Source organism: Leptonychotes weddellii, chromosome 9 (genome assembly GCF_054177405.1).
Source record: "Leptonychotes weddellii isolate Sample4059 chromosome 9, ASM5417740v2, whole genome shotgun sequence".
NCBI lineage: Eukaryota > Metazoa > Chordata > Mammalia > Carnivora > Phocidae > Leptonychotes > Leptonychotes weddellii.
In genome coordinates, this window is record NC_138377.1 from 107906605 (window position 1) to 107931049 (window position 24445).

Consider the following 24445-nt stretch of genomic DNA (forward strand, 5'->3'; position numbering starts at 1 on the left):
GGGGGAGAAAGCAAAGGCAGGCTATTTAAGCAGCTTCTCCTGCAGTCCCCGAGGCAGTGCCAAGGGGCACCACGAAGAGCGAGCACTCCTGCGCGGGGGAAGAGTACATTCTCCCCCGAAGCCCGGCCCGCGGTGCGGGTCATAGCCGCGGGCACGCGCGCTCCGAGGCCGGCTCGGGCGGGGCGGGGGCGGGGCGCGGCGCGGGCTCGTTCACGAGAGGCGGGGGCGGGGCGCGGCTGCGGCCGGTGACGTCAGGGCAGGGTGCGCGCCGGACGGCTGCGGGCGGAGCCGGGAGGCGGGCGCTGCGCGCGGCCGCGGGCGGAGCGGAGGGGCGCGAGGGGCGGAGCAGAGCGCGGGAGGAGGCGGGGGAGGAGAGGCCCCCGGGACCGAGAGCGGCAGCTGGGGAGGGGGCCGCGGAGCCGGAGCGCGAGCAAAACAGCTGATCTGATTTTCCTTTAAAGCGAAAGAAAATGGAAGTCGGGTAGCGGTGACTGCGGCGCTGCAGGCTGGCCGAGCGGAGCGGAAAGGCGCGGCGCGGCAGGTGAGACGGCGCTGGCCGCGGTGCTGCTGGCGGCCGCGGGGCCGGGGCCGCGGACCAGGCAGGTGCGCTGTTGGAGCGCGGGCGCCGGGTCCCTCCGCGCTTCGCGGACAGGCAGGTGGGCGCAGAGGCCGGGCGACCCTGGGGCCAAGGCGCGAAGGCACAGGGGGGGCGCGGGGGTCGCGGGCCCCGCGCAGGGCTCGCGGCGCGCTGCATTGCGGGCTCCGCTCTGGACCCCGCGGGCGCCGCGGGCGCCGGCTCCGGCCCGGCGCGCGTCTTCCAGGCAGGGCGCGGCGTTCCGGCTGGGTCCGGGCCGGCGTCTCCTCCGGGCCCCTTAGCTGTCTGCACTGGAACGTGATGACAGGCGTGGGAGGACCGGCCCCCCAGTCCGTGTGGGCGCGCCGGGGGTCCCGCGGCGGCGGCAGACTCCCGGGCACGGCGGGGCCCAGGAGCAGCGCGTGAGGCCGCTAGCCGGGTGCCCGGGCTGTGGCTGCGTGGGCCACTGTGGCCGGGCGCACAGCTCGCTCGCTTGCTCCGCTGGGTCTGGCTGGTCAGCAGGGGAACCGTTAATGCAATTTGGCTGTGAACCCGGAGGCCTTCCCTAGTATCTTCTCACTGGAGGGGAAAAAATTGGATCTGCTGTGCTTTAAGTGCTCCTTTAAATTTGAGAGATGTCAGTGATGTCATCATTAACAAAAACTTTCCTTCATTGGACACAACCGCTCAAGTGTACCCTCCTCCAGGTGCAGCTATTGCAGCCCTTTGAGAATCTTTGTAATAAAATGGATTTGCCTTTGCTTTCTAAACTCAGCAGCATTACACAAGTGAAAACGGTTTTTATTTTTATTTATTGGTTTGAGAACCAGTAGATTTGAGAGTAGCTGAAAGAAACTTGTTAGATCCCAGCGGATCTGGGAATCGCTTCATCCACACCACAAGGATCCAGGGGAAAGTGTCATGCATGACACTTACATGCTTTGTTGCCTTGCTTTATCTTTATAAATGAAAGTGAGTTGTGAGATAAAAATTTTTTTTAGAAGATACTATATTTGATGTGGCACATGGTGTGTCCAGGAAAAGGTGGACAGTGCGGCCTAAATTTTTACAGGCCTTGATCGCTTCAGGAAAATCAGCACCCCACCCCATCCCCAGAATGGGTCTGGGAGCAGCCTGCCCTAGGGAACTGAGTGGCAGCTTCTGTAGGGCCCTCCCTGCCTTTCATTTTCTTATTATAGCAGCTGGTGTGTCCCACCATCCTCTAGGCCAATTCAACACCCAGGGAGAGTGGAGAGAGTGCAGAGGCTGGAGACCTACCTGCACAGCACATCAAGTCCTGCAGGAATTTCCCCCCTAAATGCAAGCGGCAAGCCATCATTATTGTGTGTGTGTGTTCTATTAGTACTGATTATTATGGGAACAAAAGTAAGCAAGTTCCCAAGATAGTCTGAATATCTACTTAAGCCTATCGTATCGAAAGGATATTCAATAAGGGACAAAAGTATTGACATTTTTGTATTTAATAATTAATGACCACCCCTAATTGCTTAAAATAAGCATGCTTAAATTATTAGTGTGATCGTACTGGGTCTGTAAGGAAGTTAATACCATATGTCATGTTAAAGTTTGAGTCTGGTCAAGAATGTGAAGCTTTGAAACCCTGGAGTGGAGCGAAGAAAACGGGGAAGCAGTGGTTTACTTTAGGGTGATGTTCAGGGTGGCAATGGATGGAACCCATTGCTTCATGGAATCTTGCCAGGTGTGGGTCTCAGCCTGGATCTGGTATGGCAGGCGTCTCCATAGGAAGTAACTGCTGGGGCCCTCAGCCCTGGTGGAGGCCAGCAGTGGGGTTGTCAAGAAGCTGAACGGTCTGTTCTCACCTTGTAGAGAAGGGGAGATGCACCTCCCACTGAAGCAAGCAGTGTGTTCACAGCCCCACACCTCTTGCAGTTGCCAAATATATTCACAACGGCGACTGGATGAGACAGGAAGCCTGGTAGCAGAATTTTCTCCGACTTCTTGGTGACATTGGTCCTACTGCATGTAGTTGCTTTAGAACTTTAGCTCTTAAGTCATGGCTGAGATTTTTCTATAATTGAAGTATTCCCAGTACTATGGTGAAATAGTATGAAAATTGTTTTTTCAGGCTCCAGGCTGTGAACTCTTCAGAAATTGAGACTGTGAAACCACTCTGGCCACATATCCATTTTTTTTTAACCTGCAGACCTGTGAAAATATTCATTGTAATTTTTTTTTTTTAATTTAACTCACTGCAGTACTTGTAAAAATAGAAACGTGTTTCCACTAAATCTTTAGGTATTCGTCATATATTTCTTAAAACATTTCAAAAACAAGAACTTTAAAGACTCTTCATCCCATTTGTATGCTTAGAGTATCATGTCTTCCATTTCTAAGAAGTCAAAATTGTCTTGATTTTCTTTTTGTTCCCTTTGGATCTTAAGGTCATTTACTTGTGTCTTAGGCCCAGAGACTAAAGGCTGAGTCAGCTCCTGCAAGGCCAGCAGGGGGCGTGCTAAACGCGGGTTGGCGGTCCACTTTACCTGAGCCACCTTGGGAGAGGATCTGGGATGACCAAGTTGGTGGTGGTGGTGGGGGGTGCACGCACGTGAGCGTGTGCTTTGTGCACCGCACCTCTGTGTGCCTGTCACCCAAGGAGTGGAAACTGAAGGAAGGATGGGCAAATTACTTGAATTGCCAGAAGTTGTTGCTTCCAGAGAACTCTGGCCTCCCTCAAAGAGGCATTGAGATTGCTCTCACTTGAAGGGCTCCTTGTCTTTGGAAAGTGGCTGTTGGTTCTAATCTGAAGACTCCATGCCTTCTCAAACTGCAGAAGGGAGAGTGTTGGCTTGGGGGTGGGGGGAGCTGCTGGCCTCATGGAACTGCTGGTCCTGGTGAGGACATGACTGCCACCCAGGACAGCCAGGGGAAATGCCGCCAACCTCCTGTCAAGTTTCTTCTTGGGTTTGACTCCTGTTGACTTAAAACCCGGGACTCTGTGTGGCACCTCCCACAAGGTTTATTTCCCTGCCTTACCAGGGTTATTGGCCTCGGGGTTTCTCTGATGGAATGAAGGAAATATTTATTCACAGTACATTTCTTTTCCCGTAGAAAATGAAAACAGGAGAAAAGAGGCAACTGTGCTTTTTGCTTAAATGTGCTTAATCTGACTCTAAGTGTATGCAGGTTGCTCATCACTAAGTTCCCTATGAGGTTTCTCCTTGCAGGAACTGAGCTCCTGAATGGAGGGTCATCTTGCTCAGTTGGGATGGGTGGATGGCTTCGATGATCATTGCGGTGTCTAGAGTGGTACTGAGCACCAGATACTCCTCCCTCTTCCCCAGGTCCCTCATGGCGCCCACACGCAAAAGGGACACATAATACCTTAGAAGGGAATAGATTTTCTACTAGAGAACTCTCTAAATGCTATGGCTGGGTATTTCTTGATACTTCTTGTTCCATCAAAAATGTATGTAAAACCAAATTATTGATTTCAAAGGGGCAAATAGGAATAATTTTTCAGCTTTGTGCTGAACCACACTCTTCACTTGGAGCACTCTAAATGGCTACAGGGGGGATGTGCCACTAGATAAAATAACAGGTGGCACCTCATCCTCATAGAGGATGTCCATCCCTGAGGATGACCACAATGCATCCAATTCAAAGAGAGCCCTGAGATCCACAGGCATTTAAGTGGAAATAAAACATGCTAGTTCCTGTTAGTAATCTAATTTGAAAATATTTTACCCTTGAAAGTTGGAGGTAGAGTTTTATTTGCCCTTGGTTATACTGCCGTATCCCAAATAGTTTATATGTCAACCCAAGAATAAGATGGCCTTCACACAGATGAGACAGCAGGTAATGTAGGAGTCACTTTCGCCGCACTTCGGGGACAGATTCTTTATCGTTCATAATAACAGACTGGAGAAGTGGGTTGAGATAATAAGTTTTTAAATTCTGAAATGAGAGATGGGCTGGACGCCGCCTTACTACTGGCCTGTGTTGTGGCGGTGTGTTTAGCTGGCTGGCTTGTGCATTATATCTCTTGACCAGGAACTGGGTGAAGACTCTACATTTCCACCTGCATCAGCCACAGCTCACCACCCTGGACAATGCATGGCGTGGTCATGCTCTAAGCTTCTTGCGGGAAAAGGAGAGAGCTAGCTTCATATGTCTCCACGGCCTTGTCTAGTAAAATCGTTCTCTTCCATGAAACCCCAGCCCTTGCTCTTACAGATTTGTGCTCTCCACCAACTCACATCCTGAGAAGTCAAATGCACATTGCTGCTGCTGCAGATTCTAAAGGCATCTGTCTTGGTTTAAGCAGATAAGTCTAGAGTAAACTCATTTTCTAGGTTTGAAGGATTTTGAGTCTCCTTCCAGGGAATTATTTTCTATTTGAACTTAGTTTACTCTTCGATAGTTTTCCTTATAAAAATAATGGAAATTTGATGTCTGAATGAATATGCATGAGTAGGGTGTTGTATTGACTTTTATGAAATATAAAATGAGAACTTTGAAATTAATTTCCTTTTCTGTTTGGTGTTTCATTCAGTTGTTTTATTAGATTACTGTGGAGTTTCACATGGCACTAAGGACTGGTGTGACTAGACCACCCACCCACCGGTTGGTGAGATTAGATTAAGTTTCTCAGTTCCTGAGACAAGAGCTTAGGAGCTCACCCCAAAGAAGGCAGATGTGTGGAGTTGAAGCAGATACCTTGGTGTTATCCCAAGTGGAGCCTTGCGGCTTCTGGGAAGACCTTGCTCTGCTGCCCTTGGGGCTGACACACCCGTGATTTACCCTGGTCATCTCTGTGCTTCCATTTTAGGAATTATCCATGACATGGGCCTCTCCTGCTTCTTAAAGTAAGCTCAGGGTTGGCCTGGCATGTCCTTGTCATGCAAGAGACCACACAATGCACCATGTCCTGGGACATGAAGTGCCCCTTGTTCTGCAACCCACCCCCACCCGCAAGCTGAATTATACCCCTTTATCTTGGGGGTCCAAAGGCCATGGTGACAATCCATTTCCCCACAGTTCCTCTAGTGATGATTTGAAGTTTGGAAAAAAATGTGCATTATTGAAGTATGGGCAACACATTTGCAGTGTAATATTTCATGCCTTTAAAAAAGATCTTCCCAGGGGCACCTGGGTGTCTCAGTTGGTTAAGCATCCGACTTTTGATTTTGGCTCAGGTCATGATCTGAGATTGAGCCCCACATCAGGCCCTGCGCTCAGTACGGAGTCTGAGCTCTCTCCCTCTCCCTCTGCCCGCCCCCCCCCCAACTTGTGCATGTGCGCACACACTCTCTCTCTCTAAAATAAATAAATAAATCTTTAAAAAAAAAGAGCTTTCCACATCCAAGATATACATAGTTAACTTTTTTCTTTCTAAAATTTACGAATTGGATTTTTTTGCCAGTCTTTTAAATAACATCATGCTATCTCTTAAAAGAATCACCACTAAGTGGTAAAAATAAATGGGACAAGTTGCCAACTCTGACTTGGATGGGGTGATAATCTGTGTGACCTTGGGCACAGTCCCAGGCAGCTGGGGGAGAATATCTGCTCCAGCCCTCCTACAGGCTCTGGGGGAGGAGCAGGTGGGCATGTGTGCAGTGAGTTCTTAAATCCTAAGGAGCCATCAGTTGTTCCAGTAAAAGGAATTGGAGATGGAGTATGTCTGTCTCACTCATCGCTAGCCTGGTTTCTTTCTCTTGATGGATTTATAGTTTGTACTTGTAACTCAAGGCATTGCTTGAATGAACTTGCTTTGTCTTGTTTTGTAGAGGAAGAAGGAAGCCTGGGTAAGAAGGATAGATGACTTCCTATGGCTTTAGTGATTCTTACAGTTTATCTAAAATTGTGAGCCAGCTCTGTTAAAAATACTAAAGGGAGGAGTACCTGGGGTGGCTCAGTGGGTTAAGCATCTGACTCTTGGTTTCAGCTCAGGTCGTGATCTCAGGGTTGTGGGATCAAGCTCTGTGTCTGGCTCCACACTCAGTGGGGACTCTGCTTGAAGATTCCCTCCCTCTGCCCCTCCCCCAGCTGGTGTGCATGCGCGTGCTTGTCCTCTCTCTCCTCTAAAATAAATCTTTAAAAAATACTAAAGGGAATTCCTCTAAATCCAAATAAATCACAAACTTCCCCCAAATTGGGCTGTGTCTCCTATACCTTGGATGCTGCTGAGCCCCCAAGGGCTCATCGGATGGTTACAGAGCACATTTTCTTGCTCTCAGAGTTGATGAAAGATTGGTTGTTTGCATGAAAAACTTGGGGATGGGGAGAGGAAAGAGAAAAGCATTCCAGAGGTGGAGTTGTGTCCATCAGTGTCAATGAGGGGCAGTGACTATGACTTACGATCCTGCCAGCACGGTTGGGCCTGGCATTTACCCCTGACGGGAGTGTGTAGCCACATCAGTGTCTACACCACTCTCCCCACCCTGAAAGCGCTCCCTTGTAGGACCTGCTGGCATTCCCAGAACAAGTCTTTGGGCTCTGAGACCTTGGAGTAGCCCTCATCATTGGCACTGGCAGTGGCGAAGGGTCTAGCCCAGAGGTCTCTGTGCCACCTCGGGGGTGATGCAGGCCCATGTGGCAGGAAGTCGCTCCTTTGCAAGCCTTGGCACTTACTAGGCTGAGTGAAAGCTCAGTGGCTATTTAACTTGGCACCATGGATGTACAGTTACTGGTAGGCAGACTGAAAGGCCAAACTGAATCTCTTGGGTATCTGTGGCCTGGAAATGCAGGGATGGACTGTAGTTCACATACACATCCCTTGATTATTCTCTTTGCGAAGTCTGTCTTGTCCGAGGTGCTGATTGTGAACCAAGTCCTCAGGTCCACTTGGTTGGAAGTGGCCAGTTGACTGTGGGTTATCAGGTGTGGTGTGTGCTTTCAGCCCAGCATCTCCTCGGGGTCTTCTGCCTGCACTGGATGAGGTAGACAGGGTTTCCTTAGGTTTCTTCTGCCAAAATTGACGTATGCCTAGGGGGTTGGGGGAATGGGCAAAATGGGGTAAGGGGATTAAGAGGCACAAACTTCCACTTATAAAATAAATAAGTCATGGAGATGAAGAGCACAGCGTAGGGAATGCAGTCAAAAATATTGTAATAACATAATACGGTGGCAAATGGTGATTACACTTACCATGGTGAGCACTGAGTAATGTATAGAATTGTCAAATCGCTATGTTGTGCACCTGAAACTAATATAGCATTGTATGTCAACTATCCTTCAGTAATAAAAATAAAGATAAACGGATTTATCCTGTGAGCAGTCTGGCAGGGAGTGTATTCAGAAATGCATTATCACAAAGGGCATTTAAGGCTTCAGGACCCCGCTCGGGAGGGGTCAACATGGAGGAGAAATTTTGTGGTTTAACATTTGGGGTTCATTAGTAGAAGATTAGTATATAGTTGCATTTAAATTAGACTCCTTCCATCCCCACGGAGTGACTGGAGGGCCAGGCTACAAACATGGACATGAGTGAGCGTCTGTGTGTGGCCCGCCATCTGCCTTGGTGAAGGATGAGTCCCGCCTGCTGAGGAGAGAACTCCCAGCCCAGAGGTGGCCTCCTTCTTGCTTTAGCCTCCACTTTGGGCACATTCCCTAGGTCTAATTTCACATGTCAAGTGAAGAAATATAGCTGCCTGATCTCTGATATCCCATTAACTCCATGATTCTGTGCAAAATAATTCCTATTTCTAAGTGCTGACTAATCAGGGCAAAGAAAACGCAACTCATTGCTGAGAGAGAACAAACAGGTAGGAAAATTCGGATGTCTCTTCGAAATATGTGTATCCACTTCTCAGGTGGAGGACAATACGGAGCTTTTAACAAGTATGCGTACTTAGAAATGATTTATGTGGCCAGCATTCCTCCTTCTGACCAGTAAACTCGTGGAAGACATCTCTGAGGTACCTTGTTCAGAAGAGGCTCTCAACTTGTGTTTGTTAAATGCATTTGAGAGTCCTGTGGGAATTAAAATTAGACATTTAACTATTCTTTCCAGAATTGTTTAGCTCCCATGAGTTCAAAAGCATTGAGAATGTGGCTCATGTAAAACTTGAAACATTTCCCAATCTGAGCCCCCAGTTTGCTAGCATGCAAATTAAACCAAGCCCAGACTATTTACTGATTGACTGTCATGGGACTTGCTTGTCATTAAGCAGAGGGTACATTCTGAGAGGAGTTATAGTTTCATATTTTCCATTATATTTTTTAAAGATTTTATATATTTGAGAGAGAGACAGGGAGAAAGCGGAAGCAGGAGTGGGGGTTGGGGCAGAGGGACAAGCAGACTCCCTGCTGAGCACAGAGCCTACCAGGGGCTCCATCCCAGGACCCCAAGATTATGATGACCTGAGCTGAAGACAGACGCTTAACCAACTGAGCCACCCGGGCGCTCCTTTCCATTATATATATCACATATACTCTATGCAGTCTTAGGGAATATTAGGTATATCTGTTTGATAAGACAAATTATTATACTCTAGAGGTTTTTTAAAAAAGATTTTATTTATTTGTGAGAGAGAGAGAGCGAGCACAAGCAGGGGGAGCGGCAGAGGGAGAAGCAGGCTCCCTGCTGAGCAAGGAGCCCAATGCGGGATTCGATCCCAGGACCCCGGGATCATGACCTGAGCTGAAGGCAGACGCTTAACTGACTGAGCCACCCAGGCGTCCCACTCTATAGAGTTTTAAAAACATATCCTCCGAATCTCGCTTTTCCCTCTCTGGGGTTGCAGAGGAGCAGAGGAAAAAGAAGTGTTCTCTGTTATCCGTGCCTCAGAGCAAGGGGCTGACTCTTCCTTTGGGCCTCGCTCCACTTCCTGCAGACTGGGGCCAGCGACTGCGCTGTCCACGCCAGTCCCCTGCCCTCTTGCTGCCTGTCTCTGCCTCTCTGATGAGCTCATCTCCCTGCTCTTAAGGGTCCCCATGGGGCTGTGGGGCCCCCCGGACCTCAACCGTCTGCCACTGAGCGAGATTCCTTATCACCTGCCTTAATGTTATTTCAGTTCGGCAGGAGAGTGGGATCGACCTGACTTGTGGTAACACAGCTGTGCCACTGTGATGTACAGGTCTGTCCCCAAGGTATTGAGTGGGAAATGACACTTTTGGATAAAGCTCTGCGGGGAAATTTTTCTTTCAAGTAATTAGCCCTTTCTGTCATTGTCCCCTTTCAGTGTTCTTTCTCCGGCAGAAGTGGCCCAAGAAGGAACTGAACCACTCACTGTATCCATGATGATAAAGTGAGGGCTCACAGATAAATGCTGCTTGAAAAGCCCTTTATCAGAATGAGAAGTCCGTGGTCCTTCCTCCTTGTCTCATAGGGTGCACTTGCCCTGGGCTCAGGAGGCCAGGTGTGGTACCCTGGGGGGAATGAAGAGTGGGCATTACCAAGAAAAGGAATGCAACCTCGTGTTCTCTGTGTACAGGAGTGCCAGGCTACCAGACAGGGGCAAGTCAAGTGTTTAAGGAGCAGTGGAGAAGTCCAGAATCTGGTCCACGCCCCCCTCAGCCCCCAAAGTGTGTGCTCTTCATGTCCCACTCTTCCTAACAGGCAGGATGGGAGGGGCGGGCACGGTTTCTGATCAGGAAAGCGTGTCGGCTCTCTGCTCCCCAGGGTGATGGGACGACCTGTCTCCATTCACAGGGCTGCCAACCCTGCAGCAGGGCAGACCCCCAGGTTCCTGATGGCCCTACCCATCAGTTCTTCACGTGGCCCAAGGAGCAGGCAGTGGCCTTTTACCCTGGATTCCTGGTGGCATTCCATGACCAGCGGAAAAGGACATGAGACAGCACCTCTGGAATGGACATCTGGCTGCCCCAAGGGAACTCCTCCAAGGGCCTGGGGTGCTGGCCTGGGCTGAGCATGGGTGACAGAAGGAAGACTGGGATACTGCACCATATTTGGGCAGTTACCAGGGTGGTGGGGAGGCCACACACGAAGGCACCACATGGGGAGAGCATGGGCAGGGGCCTCAGGGCTCCACGGCCCAGGCATGTTAGGGGAGCCAGGGCCCTTCAAACCCCAGCTTTAGTTTCTTCATCTGCACATGAGGCTGTACTCTGTAAATTGTGTACGACTGTTCAAATATAAGAAGCATTTCTTTAATGTTGGCATTGTCATCACGTGACTCCCAGTGGCTCATAGAGAATGTCCCACAGATGTTTGCTGCTGGCGCAGCTAGACTTGATGGCTGAAAGCAGGCTGCAGGTCATTTCGGGGGGACCGTGTGGGCATGAGGCTGCCACTCCTTCTTTGGGACCATCCCATATCTTCCCCATGGATTACTGTTTCCCCCAAATCCCTGGGCCGGTGAGACTTGAGGAGTCTATTTTTGACCCCTCTGCTTACCCTGAGTATTTCTAGGAACTGGGCCCAGGCCAGCCCCATGAGTGTCTGTTGAATGGACCCCCACACTCAGGGCACTGAGCAGAGTGGGTCCATGTCAGCCCCTGCTCTGACGGTCCAGTGGCCTTGCACTTGCTCTCTCCAGATACTTCTGTGGGATCCTGCATCCCCAGCATGCTCTGCTTTCCAGAATGTCCACAGGGAAGGATGTAGATTTAAGTGTCCACAGAGGAGCATCTGAGTTCCCAGGCTAGCCAGGCTAAGTAAGACAGCTCCAGCCCAGGGGACCCCTGGGGGCTGGAGCCTAGGAGAGGCTCTGCTTTGGGCCTGGACGCAGTGGGTTCTATTTTTGTTGGTGCTACCTCTCCTGCAGTGAGTCCCTGACTGAGTCCAACCCTGCCCAGCCTCAGGGTCCCCACGGTTGACCCTTGCCTCACAGGTGACATCAGGTCCGGGGGACCTGTTGGCTTCCTTTGGCTTCTTTCCCAGCCCCTCTTTAGTCAAGACTGAGCTCAAGCCATCTGGGCATTAATTCCTTCCCAGTGGGGTTGGGGGAAAGTCCTGTCCTGTTGCTGGGAATCTCGGGAACCTTGCCGAGGGTCCTTACTACTCTGAGCCTCTGTTTCCTCATCCTAGAATGACAGTGAGAGGGGACACCTCACAGGGATGTTGCAAGGACTACAGAGGCCGGTTGTCAGGTGCCTCTGGGGAAAGGAGGGGCTCGTCCAGGAGCTCCAGAGGGGTCTTGCAACCACCTTCATGAGCTCACAGGTGGCTCTAGGCAGAAAATAGCCTCCGAAGCCAGAGAGGGCAATCTGGACCCTTCCTTCGGGCATCCACCAGAATTCACTTGTGTGCCTTCCTATGAGGGAGTGCACCAAAGGATCATTCAAACCTCTCTTCAGTGTACATCACTGACATTAATTTTTAAACAGACTATTGATGAATTTAATTAATGTGTCAGGGGAGGGAGAGTTGAGAAGTTGGCCCTGAGTGAACTCCACTTTGTTCTTGGTATTTTGAGTATAACCATGTTTTATTTATTTATTTATTTATTAAAATTATTTATTTGAGAGAGAGTGAGCGAGCTAGAGAGAGCACGAGCGGGGGCAGGGGCAGAGGAAGAGGGAGAAGCAGGTTCCCTGCTGAGCACAGAGCCCACCCCACCATGGGCTAGATCCAGAGACACCAGGATCATGACCTGAGCCAAAGGCCAATCAATGCTTAACCCACTGAGCCACCCAGGCGCCCCATTATAACCATCCATTTTGGGGAAACTTTTTGTAAAACATGTTCCTTAAGAAGTACTGAAATATAGAAAGATAAAACCAATGCAGAACTTCCCCAGTTCTGCCCCCAGCATCACCATGCTTCCTGTGCTTACAGAAAGGTGGAAGCCTGGATATTATGCGTAAAAATAGACCATACTATTTTTTGCTCTTTTCTTTTCCCTTTGCCTATTCAATCTTTTTTTTTTTATGAAAAAGCTAGTATTTGCACAAGTTAAAAGAATTCAAATGAATATATAGTACAATGTGTTATTTTCAGATCCCAGGCCCTAATCTCTCTTTCAGGAGGCACTACTATTGATTACTCCTGTGTATCCTTCTAGAAATATTCTGTGAATGTCTAAGTATGTGAACATCTTTTTTTTGTTTGTTTCATGTTTAAACACGTGGGAGCATGCAGTACCCATTGTTCTCTGTTCTCTTTTTTCTCACTTGGTCATATAGGAGATTATTACATTTTTAGTCTGTAGTATATGCTATTTTAAAAAGCACTCATTTAATTTTTTAAAAAATGCTATTTACATTCAAACTTAGTTAGCATACACTGTATTATTAGTTTCAGAGGTAGAGTTCAGTAATTCATCAGTTGCATATAACACCCAGTGTTCATCACATCACATTCCCTCCTTAATGCCCATCACCCTGTTACCCCTTACCCCCCAACCCCCTTCCTTCCAGCAACCCTGTAAGAGTCTCTTATGGTTTGCTTCCTCTCTGTTTTCAACTTATTTTATTTTTCTTTCACTTCCCCTGTGTTCATCAGCTTTGTTTCTTAAATTCCACATATAAGTAAAATCATAAGCACTCATTTAAATTTTATTTTTATTTAATAATGAAGGATTTACTGAATTTAAGCCAAATATCTTATTTCTTGGAGTGTGAAAGTTCCTAAAACATCTCTTTCCTGGTTTTGGGAAGGTCAGCTTATGGTTACCAACACAGACCCAGATTTCTCAGTGGCCCTCTCGGGTGGTGGTTCCTGTAGCAGGGCCTAGCCTCTGTCCCCTGGGCATACACCGTGTGGGTGAGCAGGGTGCCCAGGAGGAAGAGGATGCAGATTTGGGGAGCAGCTGTAGTTTCATTCAGTTCCTGTAAAGGTAGGGAAAACTGGGATACAGGTTTGCTCACTACCTTGTGTTTAGAGTTGGTATCAGCTCCCTTCTGCTTTGAAAGAGGAGGAAATTGCATGGTCACACTGCCTTCAGGCCTCCCCCCATCCCACCTCTCCTACCTTGTTGATGTCAGAATCCCTTGCATCGCCAAGACGCACGCACACCGTTTGCCCTCTTAGTTAACTTCAGTTTGTGCAGTTACATGGTCTTAGTACCATATTTACATGCATTTGAGGATCACACAGTATCACTGCTTTTATCAGGAATTCTAGAGGAATTCTCAAGGACTTTCTTTCCATTCCTCTTTCAATGATCTGAAGTTCATTATAGAGTTTGTTTAGATCCCCTGTTCCCATCCCACATGGCTCATGACACCCACCTGCAGAATTCTTGCAAGTTTCAAAGTATCTCTTGAAAACAAAACAAAAAAAAAACAGTTCACTTGAAAATTTATGTGACTATAAAATTCTCGAGTCACATTAACCCTTTAAAACTATATAGAAATATTGCTCCTGTCTTTCAGCACTGAGCATGACTGGGGAGAAATTTGAACTCATCCTGTTTTTAGCCTAGTTGTTCGTATGATTCTGTCAGTTCAGTCATTTCACGGGGCTGTTTCTGGATGCCGATCTTTCTGTGTCACTTTCCTTTAAACAAACAAAATATACCCTTTCAGTTGACGCACATAAGACACTTTATTTCAGAAGTTTTATTTTATTCTATCATTGACCTTTTTTTGTTAATAATTCACAAATGTTAATTATGTAAGTACTGTTTCTTCTGTGTCCTGTCATCTCTTTAATCAACTTGATATTTCATGTCCTTTCACATTTCATTTGCTTGTCTCTTTGGTTGATTGTTTTCATTCTGTTATTTAATTGTTTCTAGTGTGGTTTTCATCCATAGCCCATTTATTTTATTTTTTATTTTTCCATTTCTTTCCAAGCTCTGCTTCTCTTTCTATTGGTTTATATTATCTTCTTTGATTTCTTAAATCTTTTTAGGAGAGTATGATAGGCAGGATAATGGTCCCTCAAACATGTCACCATCCTGATCCCCAGAACTTGTGAATATGCTACTTTACATAGAAGAGGAGAATTGGAATTGAGAAAAAATAAATTTTGATATGGCATTCATGTTGCTAATCAACAGACCTTAAAATACGGAGCTTATCCTGGATTACTGGGAGGGCCCAATGTAATTAGAAGGGTCCTTAAAAGTGGAAGAGGGAGAGCCAGAGAGGTGTCAGTATGAGAAAGACTTTTTAGGCAAGGGACCAGGAGCCAAAGCATGTGGGTGGCCTCTAGAAGCTGGAAAAGGCAAGGAAAAAGGTTGCCTCCTGAGGTAGGCAGAATAATGACCCCCAAGGATGTCCATGTACTAGTCCCCAGGACCTGTGAATATGTGGTTTTATATGGCAGAGGGGACTTTGCCAGTGTGATTAAGAGTCTTGAGATGGGGATATTATGCTGAATTATCCAGGTGGACCTGTTGTAATTCAAAGGGAAGCAAGAGGGTCAAAGTCAGAGAAGGAGATGTAAGGACAGAAACAGGGGTTGGGTGATGTGGTTCCTGGAAGGGGACCACAGGCCAAGGAACAGGGGTAGCCTCTAGAAACTGCGAAAGAGGGGAGCAGATTCTCCCCTGGAACCTCCCGCAGGAACACAGCCTTGCAGTACCTTGCTTTTAGCCCAGTGAGACCCATTTCGGAATTCCGACCTCCAGAATGTCCAAGGACCTTTCTTTGTTTTAAGCCACCACGCTTGCAGTGATTTTGTTATAGTAGTAATAGGGAAACTAACAGACTATGGGAGATATTTTACTACAAAGGCTCTTCACCTATTTCCTTATGAGTATTTCCTCACAAAACTGCATCTGCCCTCCTTCTCCATCCCCATTTCTAGGTCTGAGTCCTTTGCTGGTTACTTTGTGGTTTTAGTCATGTTTTATTATGGGCAGTTCTTTGTTGAAGAATGGAGCTGGGACAGGTGCAGACTCGATTCAAGTTTGTGGTCTGGAATATACTTTTGCCAGGTGGGTTTTCTTTGCCCAGTAGGGCTGTGTTCCCCAGATTTTCCTGGTTAAGTTGGGTGTGGCTCTGAGCAGACTTTTTGTCGAGTATTTGCTGCCTTCCTCTTGGTTGTGTGGATGCTGAGGGATTTTGCTTATAATTTGGGGGGATTCCTTGTCCTTTGAGTTAGAGAAACAAGTCACAGTTTCTCATGGGAGCTGAACATTGTTTGGTGTTTGTAACTTTGGGGCTCCTTTTCCAAGAAGAGGTTTTATTGGACTCCAGAGCACTTCTGCACAAAAGCCTTACTGTTAAGAGTAGAGAAGCTATTGTGTTAGAGATTTAGCATCCTCAAGGCCCTCCCCTGCACAGCAGCCTGGAGAATGGATGCAGACAGGTACTGCACTGGACATCTGGCCCAGGCCTCCTCTGCCTCTGAGGCCTGATCCCACACCTGCTGTGTCTCAGTGGCCTCGGACTGACCAACCGCCTGAATCTTGGAAATCTGCATGGCCTTTTGGACATTAATCAATAAAGACTTGAATGAATACTTCCTGCTTTAATCACTAATAAATATTACAGTAGTGCTGTAATCCCTAAGCAGCAAGAGTAGCTGTCACTGACTGTCGTGTGCTTTATTGACATTATTTAGTTTGAATTTCATAGCCACTGTGAGAGGCAGGTGTCCCTGTTCAGGGTGAGCCAAGTAGGAGGGCACACAGTTTACTAGTCATATATCTCATGAAGCACAAACTATCTTTACAAACACCCCAATTAGTTCTTTACACCCAGGAGGTGGGCCCTTGCTTTGTTGGGTTGATTGAAGCTTGTGAACATTTCGCATTCTCTTATAAACTCTTTGTGCATGCAAATCTATTGACTTAAGTATATTTTGGAATAGCTTACTTGCAGTAATCTAAGATATATTTGTTTGTTATAAACATTCCATTTTAGTTGTTATATTAAATTTTGCAGAGTTTTGCAGAGTCTCTCCATCTTGCTAAGGCCATGTACACTTAAAATCAGGCAGTCCTAAATCCTAAGGAATGTGAGTTGGTGAGGATTTTGCCCCAGCCAGGCCCACTGCAGGCTGTCCTATGTGCAGCTCCTTCAGCCTGTTGCGCCTGTGGCCCCTCCCAGCCATGTGGTGTAGAAGGAGGGGAGCACACACACTCCCTGTCTTCACTTGCCTAGCAGGGACATCCACCATGCACAAAATGACAGTAAGCTGAATCTCTAAATATTTTTCTTTTTTCTCTGCCTGCCCACTGGTTCATAGAGTACACAGGGGTTGTCAGTCATGGGGATGAGTAACCAGTGGACCTTGACTTCAGAGAAGCCAGCAGGGCTGAGCCCCACATCCCTGTAGAGACAAGAAGTCAGCAGCACCCAAGAATCAGTTGAAATGATCAACACCACCACTGTGCTGTTGCAAATGTGGAGAAAGAGAAAAATATACCTGGTGTTTGGGAAGGACAACGTTCTAGGCTCAGCTATCCAATCAGAATGAGATCTTGGAGAATGTAGCCCTCCGGACGCTTCCTTGGATTCCCTGGAAGATAAGAGAATGAGCTGTCCATCTAGTGGCTTCTGTGGGCCTCCCCACCTGTGGATGATTCATGGCTGGCATCAATTCTAGGACATTATTAACCACTAGCTCTTCAAAGATGGCCTGTTACCACTTCCCTCCTTTCTTTTCTTTTCCAGATACTCATTTATTGGTCCTTTTTGTTCCATTCTTGTTTTTTAAGCCTTCTCTCACATTATCTTTCTTCTAGCTTTCTATACCTCATTCTGGATAGTCTTCATGAATCTGTCCTTCACCTGATGGATGTCAATTCACTAGAAACCCAGCCACTTGGTTTTTTGTTTCTGTATTACTCATTTCCATGAATTCCCTTCAAGTCCCACATCCTTCGTCTTTTAAAAAGTGTCATACTGTTTACTGACGGTTTTGATCACTTTCAAAAATGCTTGACTCCATCACTTAAAACAGTATGTTACAGTTTGTGAGTGATAACCTGTTACCTGAACATCGTGATGGCCGTGGGGGGTGTCTGGTCCTACTGTTTGCTGGGTCTGCTGGTCCCTGTTCTTGGGGAGCTGCTGCTTGTTGCATTTTCTCACTTGATTACAGCCTCATCTTTGGCTTGGCTTTGGGGTGGGTACATCTGGCCAGGGAGGTTGTATTTGTTTCTTTCCCGTCCCCAGGGCTGCTATGAGCCCAGGGCCATCTTGTGTGTTAACTCCTTGGGTTGATGGTTTTGGTGGCTCTGGGGGCTGTTTGAGCTGAGGATCCTCTGACCCTCTGCCCTTTATTTGTAGTCATGCAGCCTGTGGTGAGAGCTGTGGAAATGCTTTGTATGCGACAGGGATGTAGTCAGAGTGGGGGTCAGGAGAGAGCTAGCCACACGCCACAGATACTGTGGATGTGTTGAATGGGTGGCTTGCCCTAAAGTTGGGAACAGCTTGGAAAGTAGAGCCACCAAAGGACAGACCTAGGAAAGTCCAGTGAGCACTTTCTTGACTGAGTGCTCGGTCGTGGCTGGAACAATACTGGTTGCATTGGGGAACTCTGTCAGCTGCTCAGAGGCAAAGTGCTGGCTGACCCTTTGCAACTGAGTGTGTTGTATTTTCTGGAAGTTTACTTGTTTGCTTCTTTTTATCATATCAGCAAGATTGAAAATGCAAAGCTCTACAAAGAGCACGTAGTGCTTCAGGAGATGAGTGCTGGGTCAGTGCAGAGAAAGGAGGAAGGCAATCCATACCTTGATGGCTGGAATATTCTTGACCCTGTTGTGCAGATGATATGCAACTGAGGTTTCTTTTGCAAGCTTGATTGTAGAAAACTAAAAAACAACAACAACAAAAAAAAACAAAAGCACACAGAACATTTGAGAGTATTGCCTACCATTAGGAAACTATTACTTTAAGTTCAAGGTTAGACACTGCCCCCAGGGCAGACTGGTCTACCCCAGCTGCCCTTATTCCCAGCTATGCCACAGTGCCTGGCTGCCTTGCTCTGATCTAGGATGCTGGCTTCCCTGCCCCTTCCTAGGTGCCCTGTAGAGCCTGCCCTTCAGGCACCCCTACTTCTCCCATGACACCTTTTATGGTTTCCCTTCTGAAGGCCTTTCCCAGCTTGCCCCTCGGTCACTGAACCTTTAAACTATGCCCTCACATCACAGAGTATGTGCCTTCCTGGGAACTCTACACTTACGATCCTAGCTCCCAAAGGCAAATCTCACCCATGGGGCACCTCCCTTATGGTAGATGGTGCTTTTCATGGTCATGGCGTATGAAAAACTCTTTGGATTTCCAAAAGAAGGTAATTACCTGTGTTGCACTCCCTTGCACCATTAGCGCCCCCCAAAGTCTTGCAGTACCTCATCCCCCCCCCAAAAAAAACATGCACACAGTAGATTTGGGGTCTGAAGTCACTTTATTACTTCTTTGGAGTGTAGCACTCTTACCAAGTCACTATGACCTGGAGTCTTTACAACTAGCCCCCTTCTCCTGGTAATCGAGGAGGGACACCGTTAGTTGTATGTAGCACTGGACAGCACTCGTCTTGCCCTTTGTCATGTTGCTGTACACTGTTCATTTCTGTCTGTACTCACATCGGGCAGGTGTTCGCCATGGTTCCGCTCAGGCGGCTCTTCTTCTGTGTGTTGGGAATGAGGCGGGATTGTCTCATGAGCACAGAGCACCCATTGCCTCTATGACTCGTGGGAGGTTTGGAGTGGTCATGAGTTTGTGTAACATGTCTCCAAGTGTCCCCCTGTTACATCTTGAGTTTGCTCTGTAGTCTGAACACACCCTGCATTCAGCACTCATCCCATGCTGCCCGATCCACCCAGAAGATGACAGAGGTGGCAGACCCACCGGGCGTCCAGCTTCCTCGCCGGGGCTTGGGGGAGCGTGAGAGGGATTCTCCACTGCCCCCTCCACACCAGGAACGGCAACTCGCGGCATTTTATGGACTCTATGCCTACATTTCATCTTGGCGAAAGTGTGCCGCGCTTGGCTCCCTGTCACCTCACTCATTCAGCAGACACTCTGTCTCGACATTTTCTCCCTCATCAAAGTAGAAAATACTCGTTTCTGTGGCCATATGGCCCTGCGTCAACTGAATGTGACCGAGGGCTCCCTGAGGCCGGGGCTCCGTGGCGGCGCTGAGGACGTGTTCCAGGTCAAGCGGGCGAATTGGTCCAGCGCAGCATGTCGGGTCCCCACGGCCGGGAGAGCCACACTTCCTGCCCGGTTCTGTTCCCGAGTGCCATGGCCAGAGCTCTCCCTTTATTCCTGTTCTCTTGGTTTTCAGCTGGCCCCCTTGGCAGTTGTTCTCTGGCCTCTGCCATACCTGCTCCTTCCAGCTTTCTCAACTTCGTCAGTGGCGGTGTGCTCAAAGACTTTATGATGCCACATCCTTTCTCCAAACCTCCAGCAAAGAAAGCTGAAAGATAGTCTGCGCCCCCGACAGTGTTCAGTGGCTGCTTTGGGCCTCATAGGAGTTGCTCAGCCAACCAGGAAGGAGTTGTATGGGTCAGATTCCTGAGATCAGGACTTCTAGTGGGTCCGAGCCAGTCCGAGGCAGAGAGAGGAGCAGCTAGATTAAGGAGGAAAGAGCCCCCAGAACAGCTGAATACCTGGGATCCTGCGCTCTGGGGGCCACGGTGCTGAGAACCACCTCGGATGCAGTCCTAGGTCCATGGGCCCTCTTTTGCTCTGGAGCCCCCAGAACAATATCTCCTCTTCCTCTTCCTCCTCCTCCATGGGGTCTGCTGAGCCTCTGTTGCTGCACTCAGAGCACTTGACCTTTCCAGACCTGCATAGGCCTTTCCTCATCTGTGTTTAGGGCCAGGTTAGAACGTGGGGTCTTGGAAGGTCTTGGGGGAGGTGTAGGAAGTGCAGGAAGGGCAGGGGTATCTCCAGAGGCATGAGGTGGGGCCTGGTAGGGAGAGCACTGGGCGGTCAAGGATGCCCCAGGCTGGCCCCATCGGGGGCCTTCCACCAACTGGGCCACCTGTCCATGCTCGCTGAGGTCTCAGGATCTGTGAAGAGGGGCCCATGCTGAGAGGGAGTCTCCTGCCCTGTCCCCATGGGGCACGTCATGCAGAGCTAGAATGCAGCCAGCTTCATGGGGGCAGAGGAGCAAGAAGGCAATGCTGATTGTCACATGCTTACGTGTATCCATTCAGCTACTGGAAAGGCTGGGACGGAGCAAAAGTGGGAGAACCAGAGGCTCAGCAGCCTCTTTCATTTCACCTCTCCTTGAGATAGGCTTAGGGCGTGGGACAAGGTGTGTATAGACATCAGGAAAATGGGTGTATACAGTCCAGGCCCAGTGAGGGAATGGCCGGTGCCATGCAAGATGGGGGAGGCCAACTCGTTCAAGAACCCTGCTTCTTAAAATTATCATTATTTTATTTTATTTATTTAAAAAAATTTTTTTTAGAGAGGGAGAGGGGAGGAGGGGTAGAGGGAAAGGGAGAGAGAGAGAATCTTAAGCAGTCTCCATGCCCAGTGTGGAGCTTGATGTGGGGGCTCCATCTCACAACACTGAGATCATGACCTGAGCCAAAATCAAGCGTTGGACACTTAACCGACTGAGCCACCCAGACGCCCCCAAATTATTATTATTTTAAAGTAAGCAGTAAGATGGGAATAGGAAGGCATTTGGATGGCAAGAAACCGACTTATTTATAGGAAAGTTGTAGAAGGCATTTCAAATGATGAGTGATTAAGGGTCATCATCATCCTCCCCTGATTTTCAAATTCCCCATCAAAGTGAATATATCATTGGAACTTTGGGCATGAATAAACTCTGATTTGAAAGTCCAATGCGTGTTTCCACTTGCCCCAGGCTGTGGCCCTTCTGTCCTGGGGGTGGGGGGGTGGGGAGGCAGTCCTCACAGAGGCTGTGTGCGTTAGCTGAGAGGTACCGTGCCATCGAAGACCGGGTGCAGAGCTTAGAGCCCATCCCACGCAGGATGGAGGGGCGTTCCCAGGCCTCATACCCTGTGTGACTGGCAAGCTCTGCCAGTCCTTAAACTATTTGGTTTGAGTCATAGAACCGAAAAAAAAATATATATGTAATTATATATATATGTATATGTAAGCAGGTCAAAAAGAATAACTCACACAGCTAGGTTTTGTGCATTCTCACCAAGCTCAGCAAGGGCTCATCTGCCGTAGATGTTTGCAGAAAACATGGGCATTACCTGCTGTAACCCTGTTAGGGGGAAATGGTACAGACCTCCATTTTAAAGTTGTAAGTTTTTAAAGGCAGAACTGGAGACACAGCACAAGTGGAAAAAAAAATCACTGTCAGAACATGTTTTAAAGAGACGATATCAGTGAAGGCTTGATTGGAGTTTTTATTGAGATTAAAACATTTTTGTCACATGTAAGATGAAAGCTCCCAAGAGCAACCCCCCAGGAGATGGGTGAAAGATTTGTTTCCAAGTGTCTGAGGTACTTCTCGAGGGTGCTGTCCCCCTCAGAGGGTGGTCGCGGGGAGGCAGTCTTCTGGCCGCCAGGCCTGGCTGGCTTTTCTCCTGTTCCTCTGTGCAGTGGGGACTAAGGTCTGCATAGCAGTGGTATGATGGTGGACATGCGGACCCGGGGCTCGTGCCCAGCTGTGTCTCACCCACACCCTCTGCCTCGCCTTTGGGGTACCCGAGGCATTGATTACCATGCATGTCGCCTTAGCCTTTGGGATCTTTGGGGACAAGTAGCAAATGTAAAACCATCTTTTGGAATGCAGTGAATTTGGGGTTTTCTTCAGTTCTGCTCTTAAGTCATGAGAGACCTGCTTGAAATAGGGAAGCAGCGATGTCATTTACAGGCACTTTCCTAGCACTAAGTAGGTCAGGGTTTTGTCACGGTTTTGACGAGATCACAGGTGAGTCACCGTAAATTTGGAGTCACGAATCTTGTCAGAATTCAGATGCATTTGCAATCTAGTTAAATAGCATGCCTTAATTTCTGGCCTGCAGGATGTCCTCTTACCCTGCCCCCCTCACACACACACCCCATACAGTCTCTGCTGAAACTAGCCCTCAGAGGGCTGAGTACCTGCTGGGCCCACAAGGGACTCACCCTCAGCACTGGCTGAGGAAAATCTGTCCTCTTGCCTACTTGACTGGTAGGAAAAACCAAGTCCTAGGATTGGTATAAGAGAACCATTTTCTCTCCCTGGCTTACATCTTTTTATAGAAGCATGACCTCACCCCGGAAAGGTGCACATCATAAGTGTACAGCTCGGTAAATGTTTGCAAACTAAACATACCATGTAGGCACCCAGATCAAGATGCAGAACACGCCAGCACCCCAGGTTAGCCCACCTGGGGTAAACGCTGTCATCACTTCTCACAGCGTAGATTGGTGCAGCTTGTTTGTGCTTTGCTGGATCTCATTAAGTCTCAGTGTGTAAATACACAATATGCACCATTGATGGGCATGGGGGTAGTTTCCAGTTTGGACTCTTCTAAGCACATGTCTTTTGCTGAACATTTGGATGCCTTCCTGTTGGGCGCATACCTAGGAGAGCAATTGCTGGGTCACAGGGATTCCTAGCTTCAGCATACAAGATAACTTTAGCTTTCCAGAAATACGACACTCTTTCCAGTCAGGTAGAAGCCCGAGCAAGCAAGGTTTTTCAGGTAGAGTAAATAAAGTTAACAATGGCAGATAGGTCAAGCAAGACTCTAAAGGCAATTTAGTAAGCAATGATTCTTAGAAATCTGAGAGAAGAGAATCGGTTTTTGTAGAGGCAAATTCCGCATTTAAATTAGTTTTTATTCCCGCATCGGCTTGTGCAACTCAGTTAACTTTCTCACTGTGTTCAGATGATGTCACCCACCGACAGAGCATGTCCTGGCCCTGATAAACCTACTCTGGGTGGGGTAAGGAATGGGTCCTGTAGACGGGCAGAGGCTGAGCGGACTGCCAAACTGTCACTGTGTGTTTGTCACATAGGCTCTGGAGGCTATATCTTGTATTAAGATATGTTTCAGAACAGCCCTCAGAGCTAAGGAAATCTTCCACTCCCGTGAGTCACATTTCCCTGGCACTTCAAGATTGAAGCCGGGCTTCCAACCACATCACGTCTCATACCCTTTGAAGCGAGGAGGAGCAGGGACAGTGTTCCCCTCCTGTCAGAGATGATGAAACTGAAGTTCAAGTTAAGCCCTTTGCCCCCACAGGCAGGGGGTGTCTCAACATGATGAAGAAAGGGGGTCCGGGCTCATGTCTTCTGGCCGCAAACCTCATGACATGCTGCCACTCTGCAGCCCCCTCCACTCTTTACCAAGCAGACAAATAAAGGTGGCACTTTATTTTACAGTGACTATTAACACGTTTACCTGAGTGACCGGCCCCTTTGGGCTTGGTGGCGCTTCGCCTTTCCAGCCCCCGTCTTGCACAGATGATGGCGAATGTTCCTCGGCAGCAGGACGTGACTGCCCAGCAGACTGTCCTGTCAGCATGAAACCACACGAACCTCTTAACCTTGGGTATCCCTTTGATGTGCTCATTTGTACGGATCCTAAAACATCATTTGGGGAAATTTGGGTAATGGGATGTAGTCCATCAGGTCATGTGGAATCTAAACCTTCGAGAAGGACATTTGGCGGTAGTATAGATCTTGTTTCCTGTTCGTGTGTGGTATTTTCTGGAACCTGAGAGTTAACTTTAAAAATGGGTTTTCCAAAACTATTGATTTTTTTTAAAGAAAAAAAAATAGACCAAAAAACCATCTGGTTAACTTCAAGGTATGTCTATCATAGAAGGAAGCTCGATGACCTCCAAAGGTTCGATGTTACTTTTGCTCATTCTAATTGAAAACAGACTGCTGTTGTCTGGAGAGTAAGCTCTCTTTGAGCTGTCATTGAATAATGTCCTGGAAGATTATTTCAGAATCTACTGCCTGTGTCTTGAAAGTGTTAATGGGGAATACCAGCCAAAAGAGGTAATATTTCTATTATCAAAAGAGATTTCACTTTGTGCAAACAGTTTAGTTCACATCTGACCACATTAAAGAGTGAAAAACAAAATAGCTGCAGCAACAACAAAAATTCCCAAAGTTTATTTTTTTAAGTAAATAAGGCAACTTTT